A 17,676-nucleotide genomic window follows, 5' to 3' on the forward strand; every position below is an offset into this window, starting at 1 on the left:
TGTCAGGTGCTAAAATAGGAGATATATGTTCACTCCCAGGTGTGGCAGAGGATATCAGAGTCAGCACAAAGTTTTCTAAGGCTCTGGCAAGAGCAATGTAAAGGCCTGGCACACCTGGCATAGACTGACCTTGTAATGTGCCACTCAAAGGCACATTAGCAAAGGGATCCCTTAAAACTTCTAGTGTATTAACTGTTTCAGTCAAATTATTCCAATTTTCATTCCAAAGAAAATGGTATACCTGCTTTATGCTATCGAAAGCAAACACAAAAATTTCAGCCATTAGAAATAATTAGTACTAATGGTCTTTTAACACTGAAATACATTAGCCTTTGTATTTCTCCACCACTTCGTACACCCTCTTATATTTGAAACCCTCAAGAACAAAACAAAGAGTAGCGTGTGTTATACAACTCCCTGCTTTGCACGTGGGAAACACAGAAATTGAGCTGCAGGATGGATGGCTGAAATGCGTGTTTTTAATCCCAAAATCACAATATTTTGGGGCTGAAATCAGATTTGCCTGAATTTCACCTGGAGAAAGTTTAAGAAGCTATAACTATCACTCTTGATATCAGGGTTTACAAAAAGGGTGATGACTATGGTTTAAATCTGCTAGCTCAGTGCAAAGAGTTTGAAAGTATGCCTAAAACTTCCCCGGCTTTTTAAACTCCTGAAGAGACATTCTGGAAGAGCTGAGCCAGCCCTCCAACTATTTTTTTGGTGCTGGTCCAAGCTATACATACAGAAACCCATGAAACTGTGTGCTCCTACCCCCTACACTCATATGTGCCAATGCAATTAGGTATAATTGCTGGGAAACAGACTCAGTCTGTTATCTGCCACATTTTAAAGTAATGATCCAATATCCTCCATCTGTCTTCATTAAAACACTCCTTAAACTGACAGCAGAATGACAGTAAAAAATTTGCATTCAGCTCCTTTGGGTAAGACAGTTGCAATGCTCAAGTTACCGATCAGCAGCTGAGGCAGAGAGAGTTCCCTAACAGAAATTCAGGCTGCAGGCTGCTCCCTTCAAACAATGCGAACAATAGCAGCTTCCCCGGGTGGCTGCCGCTGCTTGAAATCATGCACAGCTCAGCTCACTCCATCCAGAAGTCTATCAGCTCGCCCGCAGAAAAAGCTGAACTCCAAGCACTTTGATTAAGCTTTGCAAAAGCTCTCAGGACTGAAAAAAAAATGTGCGTTTTCTGCCCTAAGAAAACTGTCGGAGGAAACAATCAAGCGGAAAGAAAGCTTTAAATCTTACCCTTGAAAGCTTGTAAAAGTCACAGCAACAAAGTTGCTGTCCTCCATAGCACTCGGGTACACTCCTCTCTTCTCATTCACAGGCAGCTTTATCCCCTCCCAAGCCCAACAGCTTCTCTTGTAGTCGTGGCACTAGGACATCCACCTAAGAAAGCAGAGCTAGATCTTCCTTGTGCTGTGAAACGGGCATCGTGAGCTTCTCTCCAAGCCCCTTAAAATCCACTGCCGACCTTCTCTGCCATGCAACGTCCTGGTAACTAAACTTACTCCAAGTTTCCTACTTCTACTCCACTCAGCCTGGCTCCTGGCCAAATTCTTCCCTTTTTTTTTTTTTTTTTAGTTCTGTTTCCTGTAGATAGGGAGAGTGTAGTAGCTCCCGTAAAAATAAAAAGCTTCAGCACAACAAACTGCAAAAGAGTAAAGCAGAAAAGCAAAGCACCTAGGGTTGGGGCACCCCAATTAGTTCCAGAGGTAATTGCTGCTCACCCTACCTACCTCCTGCTGACGTGGAAGCTTTCAAAAGGAAACCGAGTGAGTATGAGAGTCCAACATATCAAATTGCTTTAAAAAAGGATGAACTTGGTGAGGGATCACTTTCCCAGCAGCAGCCCCTCTCTCTGCGTCCGTAATACTGGAGTCAGTGAGGACTCCTTTAAACCCAGACAAATATCTTGCAAGCTGATCCCAATCTTCCACCTCATCCACTTTCCAACAGTTGTGAATAGCAAAAACACTGCAGAGAAAAACTTCATAGAGCACAATTGCATAACTCAACCACAGTTTCCTCCAGTGATCTGGAGGACTGCTTTGGTGCCAAAACTTCAGGGGTTGCTCATTCTTAAGAGCATCACCCTCCCTTGGCCTCTGGGACACTTGCTGGCTGTCAAGGGGACCCTCCTCACCAAAAGTCCGTATGCTTTCATGAGTCTTCTGACCTTCCCACTTGTTCTCGACCTTTAACAAAACACACATTCTTTTTTTTCCCCAGTTATGGGACCTTTCACAATAAGGTACCCTCCTATGTGCTAGTCCTCTGGCATTGTACCTACTAGGTACACTACAAGACTAACACTAGGCCAACTCCAACTTTAATCCACCTCCCTGCTTCCCTATACCTGTGAATTACAAATATCCTACAATCATCAAATTATTTCCCTAAGCTGCACTGATGGTAATACCTGCTAGAAACATGTCAATCTATAGCAAGCAGTGAGAGTAATTTTAACAGAAATGATTTCTGTATGTATCTCCTTTTTGCCCCCTTCATCTGTGTTTTCCCATTGGATTTATATGAACACTTTCAGAATGAAATTCAAACCTACCCACAAACACTAGAATGCATTAGTCAGTTGATTAATTATAGTAACGTGAGAGCCAAGGCTTTGTCAAAAAGTATTTTCTGGAAGGTGAAATTTCTGAAATCCTGTCAAGAGAAGAGCTATGGTGGACACCAGATGCTGCAATGGCAGTACTCCAGTGGTGACAAAGGTTGAAGTACAGAGTGGCAATGAACAGGACTCCATAGCACCATAAGCAGTTTCTGAAGGAAGAACAAAAGTTTGCACCTCTTTTCAGTTACTCCAGCATTGTTCTTCCAGGTTACATCTACGTGAGGCACCCATTGAACTAGATTCCTAATTCCAATACAAAGGAGCCGTGCAAACAGCCAACATGGGACATTGCATATAGGACTGAACTCCTCAAAATCCAGGTTATTTTCCGATAAGTTTGAACTGAAAAGCATCTAGCTTGAGAAGGAATTTCCCCTGCACTAGCCATTTCTAATGTTCTCATCAACCACACCCCGTCTCAACAGCAACAGACACAAGTATTGCATTTTCCCCTGCAACCAAAAGTGCAAGGATCTCGATTAATTTCTGTCCTTCTACATAAATTTCTGTCCTTCTACATATTTGGAGAATCCTTTGTTCCTGCTTCATCCTGAAATTTGTCTCCTTCTTAGAACTTCCTTCTGCTTTTTTCCTCCATTTTAATATGTTAGCTAATGGTGACTGATTCCACATGACTCCCACTTTCTTTGCTGTTGTCTTTATACTTGCTTGTAACCACTTTGACCTCAGCCATAATTTCTTCCTTCCTAGAGTTAGGTTCATCTCCATTTGACATGACAGTGGACCTAACCATAAAATTAGCTACCCTTGAGACCGCTTTAGAATTTAAGGCAGCTAAAAACTGGGTAGCCTGTTTTCTTAATTATTTTTCTTGGCACTGAAATCCACCTCACATACATTGTCAATGATTTTTCTCCTCAGGGAAGTTCAGCACACATGGAAGCACTCAGAAGAGCAGGAGTGACTCAGTGTTATGAACTTAGCTCTGAGGTCTCTTGTCCTTGCCTTACACTTTGGTCTCTGGTTAGCATCTTCCCAATAATCACATAATTCACTTCCTCCTTTGCAAGTTTCAGTGCCTGTATAAGGAGCATATGTGTATGTGCTTTAGCTGCCACCACAATCAGTAAGGTTTGGAAGGAGATTAAGCTGACCACCTGCAGTAAGGCAGTAGTCAGTTTGCTCTAACCAATAATTGTGAGAAGTAGTTCAGCCTGCTGCCTTTCCAGTAAATGAGCTGTTTAAATGGCCAGGCATCTACCACCAAACCGTGGCACTTCACCTTTGAATCCTCCACTTTCCCAAGTGCCCACTAGTCATTGGGGGATAGCTTAGGGTGGGGTGGATTTAAATTCATGCCATTAAGACCTTATCCTAAGACTGTATGTGAGAGAATGACTTCCAGCCATTTAGCCTGTTCTAGATTTCAACTACGATTGAATCATAGAATTGCCACGTTGGAAAAGACCCACCGGATCATTGAGTCCAACCATTCCTATCAAATACTAAACCATGTCACTCAGCGCCTCGTCCACCCATCCCTTAAACACCTCAAGGGAAGGTTACTCAACCACCTTCCCGGGCAGCCTGTTCCAGTGCCCAATGACCCTTTCTGTGAATTTTTTTTTCCTAATGTTCAGCCTGAACCACCCCTGGCAGAGCTTGAGGCCATTCCCTCTTGTCCTGTCCCCTGTCACTTGGGAGAAGAGGCCAGCACCCTCCTCTCCACAAATTCCTTTTAGGTAGTTTGTAGATTGGATGCAAAACTGAAGACTTACTGACATGGATGTTTATGGGATGCTGTCAGCCCGCTCTCCAGATCAGATTTGCTCTCCAACCAAACAGAAAAGCTGGGAGAGCAGAGGACCCTCTCTGGAGCACACAAGACCCAAACATGCCTGGTATCCTAGTAAGGCTTCGAATGGCTTAATGCACCATGCCCAAGTAACTGCAGAGGATAATTGGAGGATAGGAGAGAAACACACTTTTTAGCATCCCACAGTGTAGACTTAAACTGAATACCAGTCTTTGCAAGAAAACCTACCTATGTCAATGCTATTTTAAAAATTACTGTCAACCTACATGCTTTCTCAAACGTTCTCCAAAAGGAGCACTGATGATCTTTGCTTTCCCTCACTATCTTGTAACTCCAGTCTGCAAATCCTGAACTGCAACGTTTGAAGCTTGACCTGCTCCGCCTGCAGCAAAAGATTGGTACCTCTCACTGCAAAGAAGCACGTGTGGCTGATTGAGCCAAGATGGGCTCCCACTACACCCAGATTTGGTGTCCAGGCATCGTTTCCACTCACACAGGATCATCTCCAGCTCACAAAACAAGACAAGAATATTGTTCATACTCACCATGGGAGTCACAACTCCAGAAAAGCCATTCTACATGGTGAAAGGTTTCCTCACAAACTCCCAAAGATCAGCCTTAGATGACCAAATAACCTCCCACCCTATGCTTTCATTAACCCAACTTTTCTCCGCTTTCCTGACTAATACTGGCCACTGAGGAGCTTCTTGTGTAGGGGAAGGATAAGGAGCATACCTCACTTTTGGGACCAATGGCACATCTGTTACTATGAGCAGCTGTAATGGCTACAAGGAGTTGGATGTGCATCTTGTTCCAAGTCCCCTTGCTATGAGAGATTTTTTCCATCCTCTTGCTGTTGAAAGTCAGTGAACTATGCATAAGAAATACAAGACTCAAAGGAACAAATTGAGATATTGATGCCCACCCCTTGAACATCAGAGAGCTTTTAAAAAACACAGTGTAGGCGGAAACATAGAATATTTTGCAAGTTATCATCATTCAGGAAACACCAGCAGAATCATAAATTGAACACCAAAAGACAAAAGGTCTTCAAATATATTGTCACAAGAGAGGAAAGATTAACTGTACGGTTGGTGTTCTTGATCCCAGTGGAGGGATCACTGTTCATGTGGCAGCAGACAGCACACCATGATACAGCAGATGAAGGGGGAAAGAAATCCTGCATGTTGCTGTTATCATGACTAGACTGTGGGAGGAAAAATAAATAGGCATAGTAAGGCAATGTCACAAAGTGCCCAGTTACATGAGGGCTGTTCATGCATCTTGGGAGCTATTCAGCCACATTATTTAAGTGCTACTCCAAGAAACTGATAAAAGTTCTGCAAAGTTGACAGAAATCCAAAGTAACTTAATTTGAAAGGATGATCTGGATTCATACCGATGTGCATCCAGCTTACTGTGTGCAGTGTCAGCGCTGCAGGTACATACAGAAGTGTTCCCATACCTCACCTGTTACTGCTGACATGGTCCTGTAAGGCACATGCCAGTTAGAAATGGTCAGAAAATAATTTCCGTGGGTGTGTGCAGAATAATGTGACTCATGCTGATCAGGATTCAGTGGAGTGCCACTTGCCTACAGCATGGAAGGAAGGGTGCCTGGCTAGAAATTCCCTTTCTCCACCAGAGACCCTTGCCCAGTACTCCAGGCCCCTAGCAAACCATGGTCAGTTGGGTCAAATCATAAGAAATCAAGGAAGTTGCAGCCTCTTGCCTTTAGAAAGAAAGCAGCAACTTGCTCTGGTGACTATTGACCTCATTCCTGGCACCAACTCCTGAAAATGTGAATCCTCCTGACATTTTAAAAACGAAATTAGAATAGTTTCTCTTGGTTGTCCCCTTGCAGCCCATAGGAGACAGAGCAAAGCCAAAAACCTTTTGTTCAAAGAGCAGTCATCTGAGTTCAGCTGCTCAGATGACACTGAAGGGGAGATAAAGCTGAGCTCAGTTCCGCAGGGTACGAAGCCCAATGTCATTTTGTCTCTGAGGTTCAGTTCCCAGCAAACTCAGGAACTCCTTCATGTCATTGCCCTGGCAGGGAAGAGATTGTTGCAAAGGGACAAATCTCCCAAGTACCTGAAATGCTTGCTGTGAAATTAGGTGATTTGATGGACACATCAATTAGTGGGAGCTGCTGGAGATCCACCTGTCTCAGGATTACATTCTTCAACTATAAACTTGTCTCTGTTCATTTGCCTATGTTACTGCACATGCTCAACTGCAGAGGGAAAACATAAGGATTAATCAGCTGCTGCAGCAAACCCCAGATGTGTCCACACCGCTTTTAGCACATATTTTCTAATCATCATCAGTGAACAAAGTGTAATCTCAGGGGGATGCTTGGGAGGGCTCGTTAAAAGCTAATCATGCCTACATGAAGAGGAAAATCAATAGCTGAGGGCAAAGCAACAGCCCAGCTTGTTAGAGCCTCCGATTAAAGCACCCTTTGTAACACAGGTATTACACAAGACCTCCTGCTGTTATTTGCAAGGCAGTAGCTGCCACAAACACACATGCTGTATCTGGTGACACTTAAGACACTGTCATATGCTCACTGCTCAGAGACACATAAAAACCCACAGCTCATACCACTGAGGAATTAGTATACTCCTCAGTGGGATCCCATGACTGAACACATAGAGGAGATCCAACCCATGCAGAGCCAACAAAAAACCTCGGCATTTTATAGATTCTTCCCACAAGCTGTGCTTATGGGAAAAACAAGCAGCACTCACAGGAGAAACAGCTCTTTTGGCATGGTATAACATCACTCCAAGGGTGGTATAATAGCTATACAATGTTTAGTCTCTGGTAGCCTCCCAGAGATGCTCTGGTCCTGGTGGTGCTTAGCTCCTCAATCTGTAATGTCCTCTGCCTTGGCAGTGCAAGCACCAGTGCCTAAGATAAGTGCAACAAGGAGAGCTCAGCAGGCAAAGGATGGGAGGGCTGTGGTGAATCTCCCCTCCAATTTTCCAGATGCTAATCACAAGGGACACAGAAGAAAAATGTTTCCACACTGGACAGGCTGTTTCATAATTCTGCAGTGCAGCCCTGTCCTCCATTGCCTCTTTCACATTTTTCTGCACTATGTGGAAAGAGGATCTGGATCTGCAGGGAACACATCACTTCTGCATTCCCTACAGCATCACTGAAAAACTCTGGAATTTATTTCTTTAATCCCCTCATGGTGAGCATTATATATTACTCTGACAGTCAACTATCCTTCATGTGAAGAACTCAATGGCATTGTGAGAGGACTCTTTTAAATACCATGTTGCATCCATTATGCTTATAAACACTTCAACCATCATTCCCAATGAAATACCCTGTGTCTGTTGTCTATATGTACTGTCTCTTTTCCAGGTTACAATTACATCTATCCTGCCAGAAATACAGAAGCAACCTTCTGCCTTCCATGGAATTCTCCCTAGTATCAATGATCTTTTTGTATATTTTATAGTACTATTTTCTGCATTAAGTCCTTATTATATTATTATAGATTTTGCTGGCAAGATAGTGATAAGATGCTCACTTCAGAGAGGTCAGGGATAGCTCAAGGGTGACCAACTGATATTTGCTCTTCAGCTATGCAGCAGCACCAGCATCTCCGTACATTTGGGCACAGTCCCAAAAGGGGACAGGAGCACACAGGAGTATATTATTCTCATGCTGATGGCTGGGACTAAGTGAATTCTTGAACTGCAATAACTCAAGTTCTGTGAACTCTAACAAAGAAAAGGAAACCTTTGTCTAATGGCAAAGGAGCATGGTCAGAATGGAATCAGAAAAAAGTTGCTGTCTTACAAAACAAGGCCCAGAGAACCTAGTGTATCAAGAAGAGAGAACGTGGCTTCCTTCTGAAACATCAAATTTAGCTTATTAACCAAAAATTGAAGATGTCTGCACTGATATGGCATGGCATAAATATGCACAAAACCATTGACTTCCCTGGAGATTTCCCTAAGGAAATTGCATGACATTTTTCGATTGTAGTACCCCTTTGGCAGTAAAGAAGCTGTGCATAACCATGTCTGTACCAGCATGACCAGAGCATAGGCATGTCAAGGCCTGGCACTGGCAGCCTCTGCTTTTATTCAGTCCAAGTTTATTTCATGTAAGGTTGCTCCTTTTTCTGTTCTCCAGGTGTTTAACAGAAAGGCACGTTCCTCACATGGTTGAGAACAAAGACCTGTATTATTCTCATCTCTGTGCACGTGGGAAGCCGGACATTTAAACAAGGCCAAGTGCAAGGTCCTTCACCTGGGTTGAGACAATCCCAAGCACAATTACTGATTGGGCAGCGAATAGGTTGAGAGTATCCCTGAAGAAAAAGACTTGGGAGTGCTGGTAGACATGAGGCTCAACATGATCCAACAATGTGCACTTGCAGCCCAGAAAGCCAAGCATATCCTGGGCTGCATCAGAAGTAGTGTGAGAAGCAGGTCGAGGGAGGTGATTCTGTCTCTCTATTCTGCTCTCCCGTGACCTCACCTGAAGCCCTGCATTCAGTTCTGGAGTCCTCAACACAGGAAGCACATAGATCTGTCAGAGTGAGTCCAGAGCAGGGCCAGGAAGATGATCCGAGGGCTGGAGCACCTCCCATATGAGCACAGGCTGAAAGAGTTGGGATTGTTCAGCCTGGAGAAGAGAAGGCTCTGGGGAGACCTCATAGCAGCCTCCCTGTACTGAAAGGGGTTGGAGAAAAGCAGGAGAGGGGTTCTTTATCAGGAAGTACAATGATAGGATGCTGGGTAATGGTTTAAAGCTGAAAGAGGAGAGATTTAGACTAGATATTATGAAGAAATTTTGTACTGTGAGGGTGGTAAGGCACTGCAACATGTTGCCAAGAGAAGTCATGGAAACCCCATCCCTGGAGGTGTTCAGAGCCAGGTTGGATGGGGTCCATGAGCAATCTGGTCTGGTCAGAGGTTTCTCTGCCCATGACAGGGAGAAGGAACTGGATGATGTTTAGGGTCCCTTCCAAACCATTCTGATTTTATGAAATGGTAAATTCCTGTGAAATGGAAGTTATGCACATAAATCCCTCTCCAGCCACATGAAAAAGAGGGATAACCTGATGGGTGCACAGGGCCCTCAGCATGTGGTGGCAGATTTAAGGAGGCCGTGTTCTTATCCCAACAATTTAGAAGATCCCGGTGGGATAGAAGGCAGCAGCCGTTAAGTCACTGAGAAATGCAAGGCTGAGAGCACTGCAGTGCACACAGCCACAAAGATACTGGAGGTATGGCTCCTATTTGAGGTTAGTTGTTGCCACGTCTGCTGGTGTTGTCTGATGCAGCATCACAGAAGCTCCTTCTAAACTCAAGAAGATATATGGGAAGGGAGGCAAGTATTAAATTAAATATCCTATTCTCTGTGTTACAATTTCTTACGTCATGTTTGGTTTTCATGTGCTGTTTACAGGGTAAAATCAGTTGTGGGCTTCATAAGAAGAGGCAGTTTGCTGTTTCTGATAGAGTGATCAAGGTTTTACCACTGTATCTCCACAGCAATGACATACAGCCAGGAGCTAGGAATGTGCTAATGAAGTCACACAACAGAAAATTTAATCAAAGACTCTGAGAGACAAAAGGGAATTAAGTCAGGTTTCAGAAGTACCATGTTACATCAAGTGCCTAGTCAGGACAAATAAAAAAGGAGTTTTCTTAACAAGGAAGAAAAAAAAAAACCAAAACCAAAAACTCATGGGCCTCTATCTTGGTGCGGCACAGAAAGAAAAGCTCAACCTTTTTTTGGTGCCTCCTCACCCCCAGGGAGATCGATAATCTCCAGATAATAGCAGGACATCCCAACGTAAAATATTAGGAAGAGAGGTGGAAGCTACATGAAGCTTAGCACAGCCGATGAGAAATTGTACCTTTAAACCTAATTTTCAAGGGTATGCTTTGTTATTTTATTTTCTTTTTGTGCCGTGTTCTATTATTTCCGAATCTGTGTTTTTAACTTTCTTACAACCTTGAACCCTGGCAAGCAATAAAATGCTCCTCATCCAAGATGTGGCACACCACAAAAGCAGAACTCTGCAATGCTCTGCTCATCTCCCAACTCTACATTAGGCTACCAGGACCCCAAGCATAAAGCTGTCCATACATCTGCTTAGGCTAATTTGGCAACTAATATTTGCAGGGCTTGGGTGAAGAATAAACATCTCATAAGGGTGTTTAGTATCTGGTCAGGTTCTCCAAAATGAAGCAAAGTACTAGAAAACACATGTAATCCCTAAAGACCTTTGCAACAGTTTTGTAACCAGAACAGAGTAAATGCCTTGTGTCAATTAATCATAGCCATAAATTCCCTTAGAAAAAGCAAGACTGGATTAGCTTTGGGGGTGAGAGTGGTACAGAGATGTAAACAGCTCAGACAGAGGTTTAAACATCTATTTGAATGCCACCTTCTGAACAGGCTGTGTTTGCCCAGAAAGGTGTGGACATTTTTCCTACAGTCAGATTGCTATTTCAGCCACAGTAGAAAATGTAGCACAAAGGAGTTAGGCAAAGGCAGAATCCCAAGTGAGTTTGTGGAGCATATTTGAGAAGAGCACATTTACACAACTCCAGGAAAAACGCTGAGAAGAAATTCTGTTTGTAAACCAAATAAAGTGCACATTAGCCTGCCCAGCCCACCTGCAGCACAGCTTTGCAACAAGGATTGGCCAAAAGGTAAACTGTGGTGATAATCCAGAGAATGATGTTCTCTCACAAGTAGACAGTGGCCAAAGTAGTGTCTGGTGACTAGCTGTAGCTGGAAAGCCTCTCTGGCAGATGGCAAAATTGTGGGTAGCAAGTGTGTACCTTGAGACTTCCAAAAATATTTCTGAGATGAGGCAATTGTGCCAGCAAGGCATGAAATTTGAAAAGACTAACATTTGTATTGCCTCATTAGTCAATATCTGGTGTGGTGGAAATTTTTTGAATAAATGATTTCTTAGAAGCTACTTTCAGCTTGCATGCGTCCTGCAGTTTTGGTCAGGTTTGTCTATTTTTGGTTCATGTTTCTAGTCAGCTGTTTGTTAACCAAACAAGTAGGGACTTCCTCAGAGGCTCTTAAAGGAGAAGATTCAAAGGAAGAATGAAAGCACTTACAGAGCTGCGAAGGCCAAGTAGCAGAAGCCAAAGGATTCATATGTGAATAAAAGAAAATTTAGGATCACATTAAGATGAAATGAAACAGCACTAGAGTCAGACCGAAAATGAAAGTCAAAATCATCACTTGATGGGTATAATGAAAAGTACTGGAAACCACTGAGTTTGATATGCTTACACGTAGATAGATGTGTGTGTTTGCTGTCAGTAGAGCTTGGGAGTTCTTGTAAGGTACCTGGGAAGTCTAACACAGGCATCTGAGGCATTGTTTGGTCTTGCAGTAGACACAGCTGCAGAAAATGTTAATCAGAGTAGTCATGGTTCACAGCCTCACAAATAAATATAAATCACCATCCATTTCAATTTTTGCTCACATAAAAGTTCCTACAAATTAGAGCAACCCAGGAGGAGATACCCATCTGTTTGGATGGTTTTGTTATGTGGGAACAGCCTTCAGGAGATGTGTGAGCTGGTTGCCACTCCAGACATCCCACCCTGGTGGAAAGTCAGAGCTCTTGGAAAGAAACACTCTGAAATAAGGAATGTTTCTCCACGGACACTGCATCAGGGGTGAAGGGGTTTAGAAGAGAGCAGAAGGGAAGAGACATCTTAATTGTAATGCAAGACAGCACTCTTTTGCAACCAAGCATAAATTAAGCCAAACTATTGTTCTCACTCCACTCACACCTGTATCAATATCTTTTGTAGTGTTGTAAAGCCAAAGCTGTAGATTTAGCATGGAAAAGTAAACTAAATCCTGTTTGTCCAAGAAGTGAAATGGCAGGTGGGGAAAGCATTGGCAACATTCCCAATGACAGCAGTGTAAATTGCACACAAACAGCTCTTATCAAAGGGCAAGGGAAGGAAAACGAAGGTCTTAATGTTAAACTAGCAGGTAATCCAGATTGCCACTGAAGTTGCAACCAACGGTAGCTGCAAGTCCCAGTAAACTCAGAATCACATGAGTGATGGAGGAGGAAGGAAGCAATGGATGAAAGCATAGCACTGAATAAACTTAAGGAGATGGGCCGGGTGCTACGCAGGCCCCTGGAGTGAGTCAGGTAAAAGGAAAACGAATCTTGCTTGCCTACGGATTATAGTTATCAGCCCTGTCTACAGGGCATGCACCCAGCTTTGACCGTGGCTCCACCACAGTATAGCCCAACCCTCAGTCTAAGCACGACACTGCTCTTCATCATATGAGGAAAAGCAAAGTCATTAATGAACCGAAACCTACCTGTGTTTCCTCCTTTCGGAGATCCTGCTTGGAGTATGGCATTTGAAACACATGTAAAACTGTGCAATTAAACCTCTGAGATGAGAAATTCAATTTTAAATGTATACAAACAGTGCAGCAGAACTTGCCTCTTTGCACTTCCCTGTTGTATGGGTCCTGGGGACTCAGGTGGCTTCTACTTATCAGTTTATGTGAGTGTAAGAACCTAATCCTAATCCTGCACCTCTGGGGGCCAATGCTGAGCACACACAAACATTTATGGGTCACAGACTGGTCCCATGAGTGTGAGGGACTGGATGGTTATTCGAGCTAAACACTGCCATGCAGAATACGTGGAAGGTGCGTTACCAGTGAGCTCAGAGTAGGCTTTCTAATGCAGACAGCCAACTGGCTGGTCTTGCCCTGGAAATCTCACCTGTCCAATAGTGGTGAAGTATTCCTTGTGAAACTGTAAGCAGGTTTAGAATCATAGAATCATAGAATCACTAGGTTTCCAGGCTCGAAGAGAGTCATACTTGAAGAGAGTCATACTCCCAGGAAACAGTAAAATTTACTTTAATATCAGCAAATTAGCCTACTTCACCGTTCCTTTCCTTTCAGTTATTTTGTTGTTTAAGCCTGGAATTGTGACTTTCAATAACAATAAATAATATGTAGCTCATGAATAAGCTAACAACCAGAAACAAAGTGGAAGTGCAGTAAGTTACACATTTGACTAACAGAGATCCATGGGAGTTTTTATCACCAAGAAAAATAACCAACCACTTAAAAGGAAGCAAACGGTTACTTCTGCATTGTGAGCGGTGGTTATTTTGGTCTGACAGTTTGCAAGCAAAGAACACTGAGAGATAAAGAGTCACTAATAATACGGGCTTAACCATTCCTTTCAGTACTGTTTTTGAACTAATTTATGCTTGGCAGAAGCATTGTACGGCAAGGTAACTTTAGCTAAAACAAAAATGTTACTTCTCATCAAAGACTCATATAGCAAATCTCCTGCTGGTTTTATGGGACCTTTGTTTCTGTTGGGATACCTGAATAGTCATGGGGATTTTTGTGAAAAGAGAGAAAAGCAACGCTTTCAATGAACATCCTCCTTCAATACATTCTAGACTGTCTTACTCCTGTGCTGAGAGCCAAACTAGTATTAGATATGGGGGAAGGATGGAAGATTTCGTATATCTGATATGCAAGCTTTTGGGTGGGAAGGGGTTATTTTTCTTCATAATGCAGAAGATATTTTGGGTGCACTTCATCTAATCAGTTCTCCAGATTCCCTAAATCTTTAGGCACCTGTGAGTTGGCCTCACCTCTTTGCACAGTGTGGCACTTAGTCAATTGAAATGAAATTAGCTATGCTAAGTGAAAGTACATCCAAGTAAAACCTAATGACCTGTAGTATCTATATAAGAGTTTTAGCAACTGGTGCAAATCCTCCATCCTCCAGTTTTAAAGGCAGTGGGACCATTTACCACTAAGTATGCAACAGGCCAGAAAACAGCACTCACTTACTGGTTCATCTAAGAGTTTGAGCTAGACCACATCTCCTTGAAGACAGTCAGTTACAGTGTAAACCCCTTTGCGAGGGAGGCAAGACATTCCCATGTATCATGCTTTTACTGCTAAATCAAAAATCTCAGAGCCCTGAGAACCTTTTTGATTTAAGCACACAGAGGAAGAGAAACTTGGAACTTCTCTTTGGAAGTTTTAAACAAGGAGAGAAGATAGGCTTAGATCCAAAGCCAGTAAAATGGACATGTGCTTCCCCACTGACTTTGGAGAGCTTCACTGAAGCCTCACAGCAGTGGTCCCAACTCACGCTGCCTTTGCGTGATGCTGGTGCTTCAGAAAGAAAACTCAGACACAAGACCCATTATTGAGAACCAACATTTACAGATGCAAAATAAACCAGTATGCAAAAGGAAGAAAATACACAGGAAAAAATAGATGAAATCAAGGTTGCTATACAAATATTTATGCCTTTCTTCTATAAGAAAAGATGAAGGAAGTGTCCTACCTGGCTGTTCTGTATCTTATTTTCTACCTGAAGCTGTTCGTTGAGACAAGCAGAGGGATTGTTTTCAGCACTGTATAAAAAGCTGCAGCTTCTTCTAAAATCCCTAGGTGGTTTCTTTGCAGAACACACCAGACTTCTCCCCAGCTTGGCTGAGAAGCTCACTAGGGAACACAATGCTTTCCAGGACCTAGAGGTAAACCCATGCAGGGACACGCTGAACACGATTCAGAAGTTACAGGATGTCTCGATGTGCTTCATGTCCTCGATAAGGGCTGCAAGAGAAAAGGCAAAGTTCCTGAAGCTGTGGTTGGATCCTGGCACTGTGTAGCACTGAGTAAATAAAAAGCAACTGATCGTTGGACTCAGGTATGACATCAGGTAGTACAAAGGTGTATATATCATAGGCAGGACTCTGTATCTCATCTAAGAGAAATGCAGCCTTAAAACCCTGCTGGTGCACACTACTACAGCTAAAGAAACAGTGAGAGATGCAAATGAGTTGTGCTCAACTTTTGACAGTCGAAAAATTTATTTCCTTGGACAGCACTTGGAGGATTTCAAACACAAAACATACTCTCCTTCAAAGGTCAGACATTTCATTAACTCCCTTACATTTCACTACCTACTTTATAAGGACATAGAAAATGCATGTGAGTTCTGTGGGGTAATCAATTATTTAGGGTGGTTTTGACATCAAGTACAGAAGGATCCTGATTCAGGAATTTTCATGCCATGGTTGTGTGAATAAACCCTGTAGGTTCAGCTTTTGACACTAAGTTATTGTATTCAATGCCGTCTTCAGCCTAAAAAAAGAGTTTACAAAGATAATTCTGAAACAGAGGAGAGATAGAGCTAATCTAAAAAGCTCATTTAAGTACAGCTGTGATAGGGCGTGATATGAAAACTTCAGATCAAAAATTTCATCTAAATAATGGCATTTATCAAGCCACGCCCACAATGCAGATTTTCCCACAATTTGATAATGCAAACTTCCAGTGCTAATTCATGAACTTTTATTTGCTCCTGTAGGACGTTTTGCCATCTTCTTTTGGGTTTAATGATGCCTGAAAAATTCAGAACTGGCGTCAAGTTTAAATAAAAAAAGGATATTTTCCTAAGAAATCTAAGGAACCTGAAGATGCACAAGTCAAAGTGTTCTAATGAGATGCACCGACAGGTCCTGAGGGAACTGATGGATGAAGTTGCCAAGCCACAATCCATTGAATCTGAGAAGTCATGGCAGTCAAGTGAAGTTCCCATTGACTGGAAAAGGAGAAACAGAACTCCAGTTTTTAAAAAAGAAGGAAAACGTGGGGAACTTCAGGTTTGTCAGTCTTACCTCTGCACCTGGCAAGATCATAATGCAGATCCTCCTAGGAACTCCACTGAGGCACATGGGAAATAAGGAGATGACTGATGACAGCCAACATGGCTTTACTAATGGCAAATCGTGCCTGGCAAATTGTGCCTGGGAAATTTGGTGGCTTTCTATGATGGGGCTACAGCACTGGTGGGTAAGGGAAGAGTAACTGACATCATCTACTGGACTTGTGCAAAGTATTCAATGCTGTCCTGCGTGACATCCTTGTCTCTAAATTGGAGAGACATGGATGTGATAAATGGAGCACTTGGCAGATAGGGAAGTGTCTGGAGGGTCACACTCAAAGGGTGATGGTCAACAGCTCAATGTCAAAGTGGAAAACAGTGATGAGTGGTGCTCTGCAGAGATCAGTATCGGGACTGGTATTGTTTAACGTCTTTGTCAGAGGCAAGGACAGTGGGATTAAAGGCACCCCAGCATGTTTGCCAACTACTTGTGTGGCAACCAAGCCAACCAAGCTGTGTGGCACACGCACGTGCTGGGAGATATGCTGGAGAGAAGGGATGCCATCCAGAGGGACCTGGAAAGGCTTGAGAGTTGGGCCTTCTAGCAGTATTCCAGTACTTAAAGGAGGCCTACAGGAAATCTGGGGAGGAGCTCTTTATCAGGAAGTGCAGGGATAGGATGATGGGTAATGGTTTGAAGCTGAAAGAAGGAAGATTTAGATTAGGCGATAGGAAGATTTTTTTTGTACTTTGAGGGTGAGGAGGCACTGGCACAGGTTGCCAAGAGAAGTCATCGATACCTCATCCCTGGAGGTGTTCAAGGCCAGGTTAGATGGGGCTTTGAGCAACTTGATGCAGTGGAAGGTGTCCCTGCCCATGACACCAGTATGGCACTAGATGACCTTTAAGGCCCTTTCCAACCCAACCTATTCCATTATTCTGTGATTCCATGAAACAAAATTATTTTCTTTACATTCCTTACAATATGATGAATTATTGCAGTGGAAGGCTATTTAAAAGTTAATTCACATCTCCTTAGCCATCTTGTTTATTAAGATTTTTTTTTTATTGTGCTGTTTTTCCTTAGCTAATGAAAACAGACTCACTAGTACCACTGTCCTCTACATCTTTTGTCTTTTGTTGAAGAGAGCAGGTTTGCAAATATGGCAGTAAAATCTACCATGTTATTTAAAGTTCTACCACTAGATAATGGGCCATGGCTATGATTAATAGATCTGTGTGAGATCTGGACAGGCTGGACCGCTGGGCTGAGTCCAATGGCATGAGGTTTAACAAGGCCAAGTGCTGGGTCCTGCACTTGGGGCACAACAATCTTATGCAGCTACAGACTAGGAGAAGTCTGTCTAGAAAGCTGCCTGGAGGAGAGGGACCTGGGGGTGTTGGTTGACAGCGACTGAACATGAGCCAGCAGTGGTCCAGGTGGCCAAGAAGGCCAATGGCATCTTGGCTTGTATCAGAAACGGCGTGACCAGCAGGTCCAGGGAGGTTATTCTCCCTCTGTACTCGGCACTGGTGAG

General features: G+C 43.1%; 1 protein-coding gene across 4 annotated transcripts in view; it reads right to left on the reverse strand.

Annotated features, from left to right (window-relative positions):
- Positions 1-15,089, reverse strand: part of LOC138733567 (phospholipid-transporting ATPase FetA-like) — a 91,037-nt gene extending 75,948 nt beyond the window's left edge. Inside the window, exons 1-2 of one of the 4 annotated variants that reach the window (XM_069880884.1) lie at positions 1,765-1,905; positions 1,271-1,414 (exon numbers count right to left, since the gene is read on the reverse strand). The gene's annotated coding sequence lies outside the window, so the exon portion shown is untranslated. Of the gene's footprint in view, positions 1-1,270; positions 1,580-1,764; positions 1,914-14,812 lie in introns of those variants that run through there. The other 3 variants (XM_069880886.1, XM_069880885.1, XM_069880883.1) reach the window with 3 other exon arrangements.
- Positions 15,090-17,676: the final 2,587 nt, after the last annotated feature.

Source organism: Phaenicophaeus curvirostris, chromosome Z (genome assembly GCF_032191515.1).
Source record: "Phaenicophaeus curvirostris isolate KB17595 chromosome Z, BPBGC_Pcur_1.0, whole genome shotgun sequence".
NCBI lineage: Eukaryota > Metazoa > Chordata > Aves > Cuculiformes > Cuculidae > Phaenicophaeus > Phaenicophaeus curvirostris.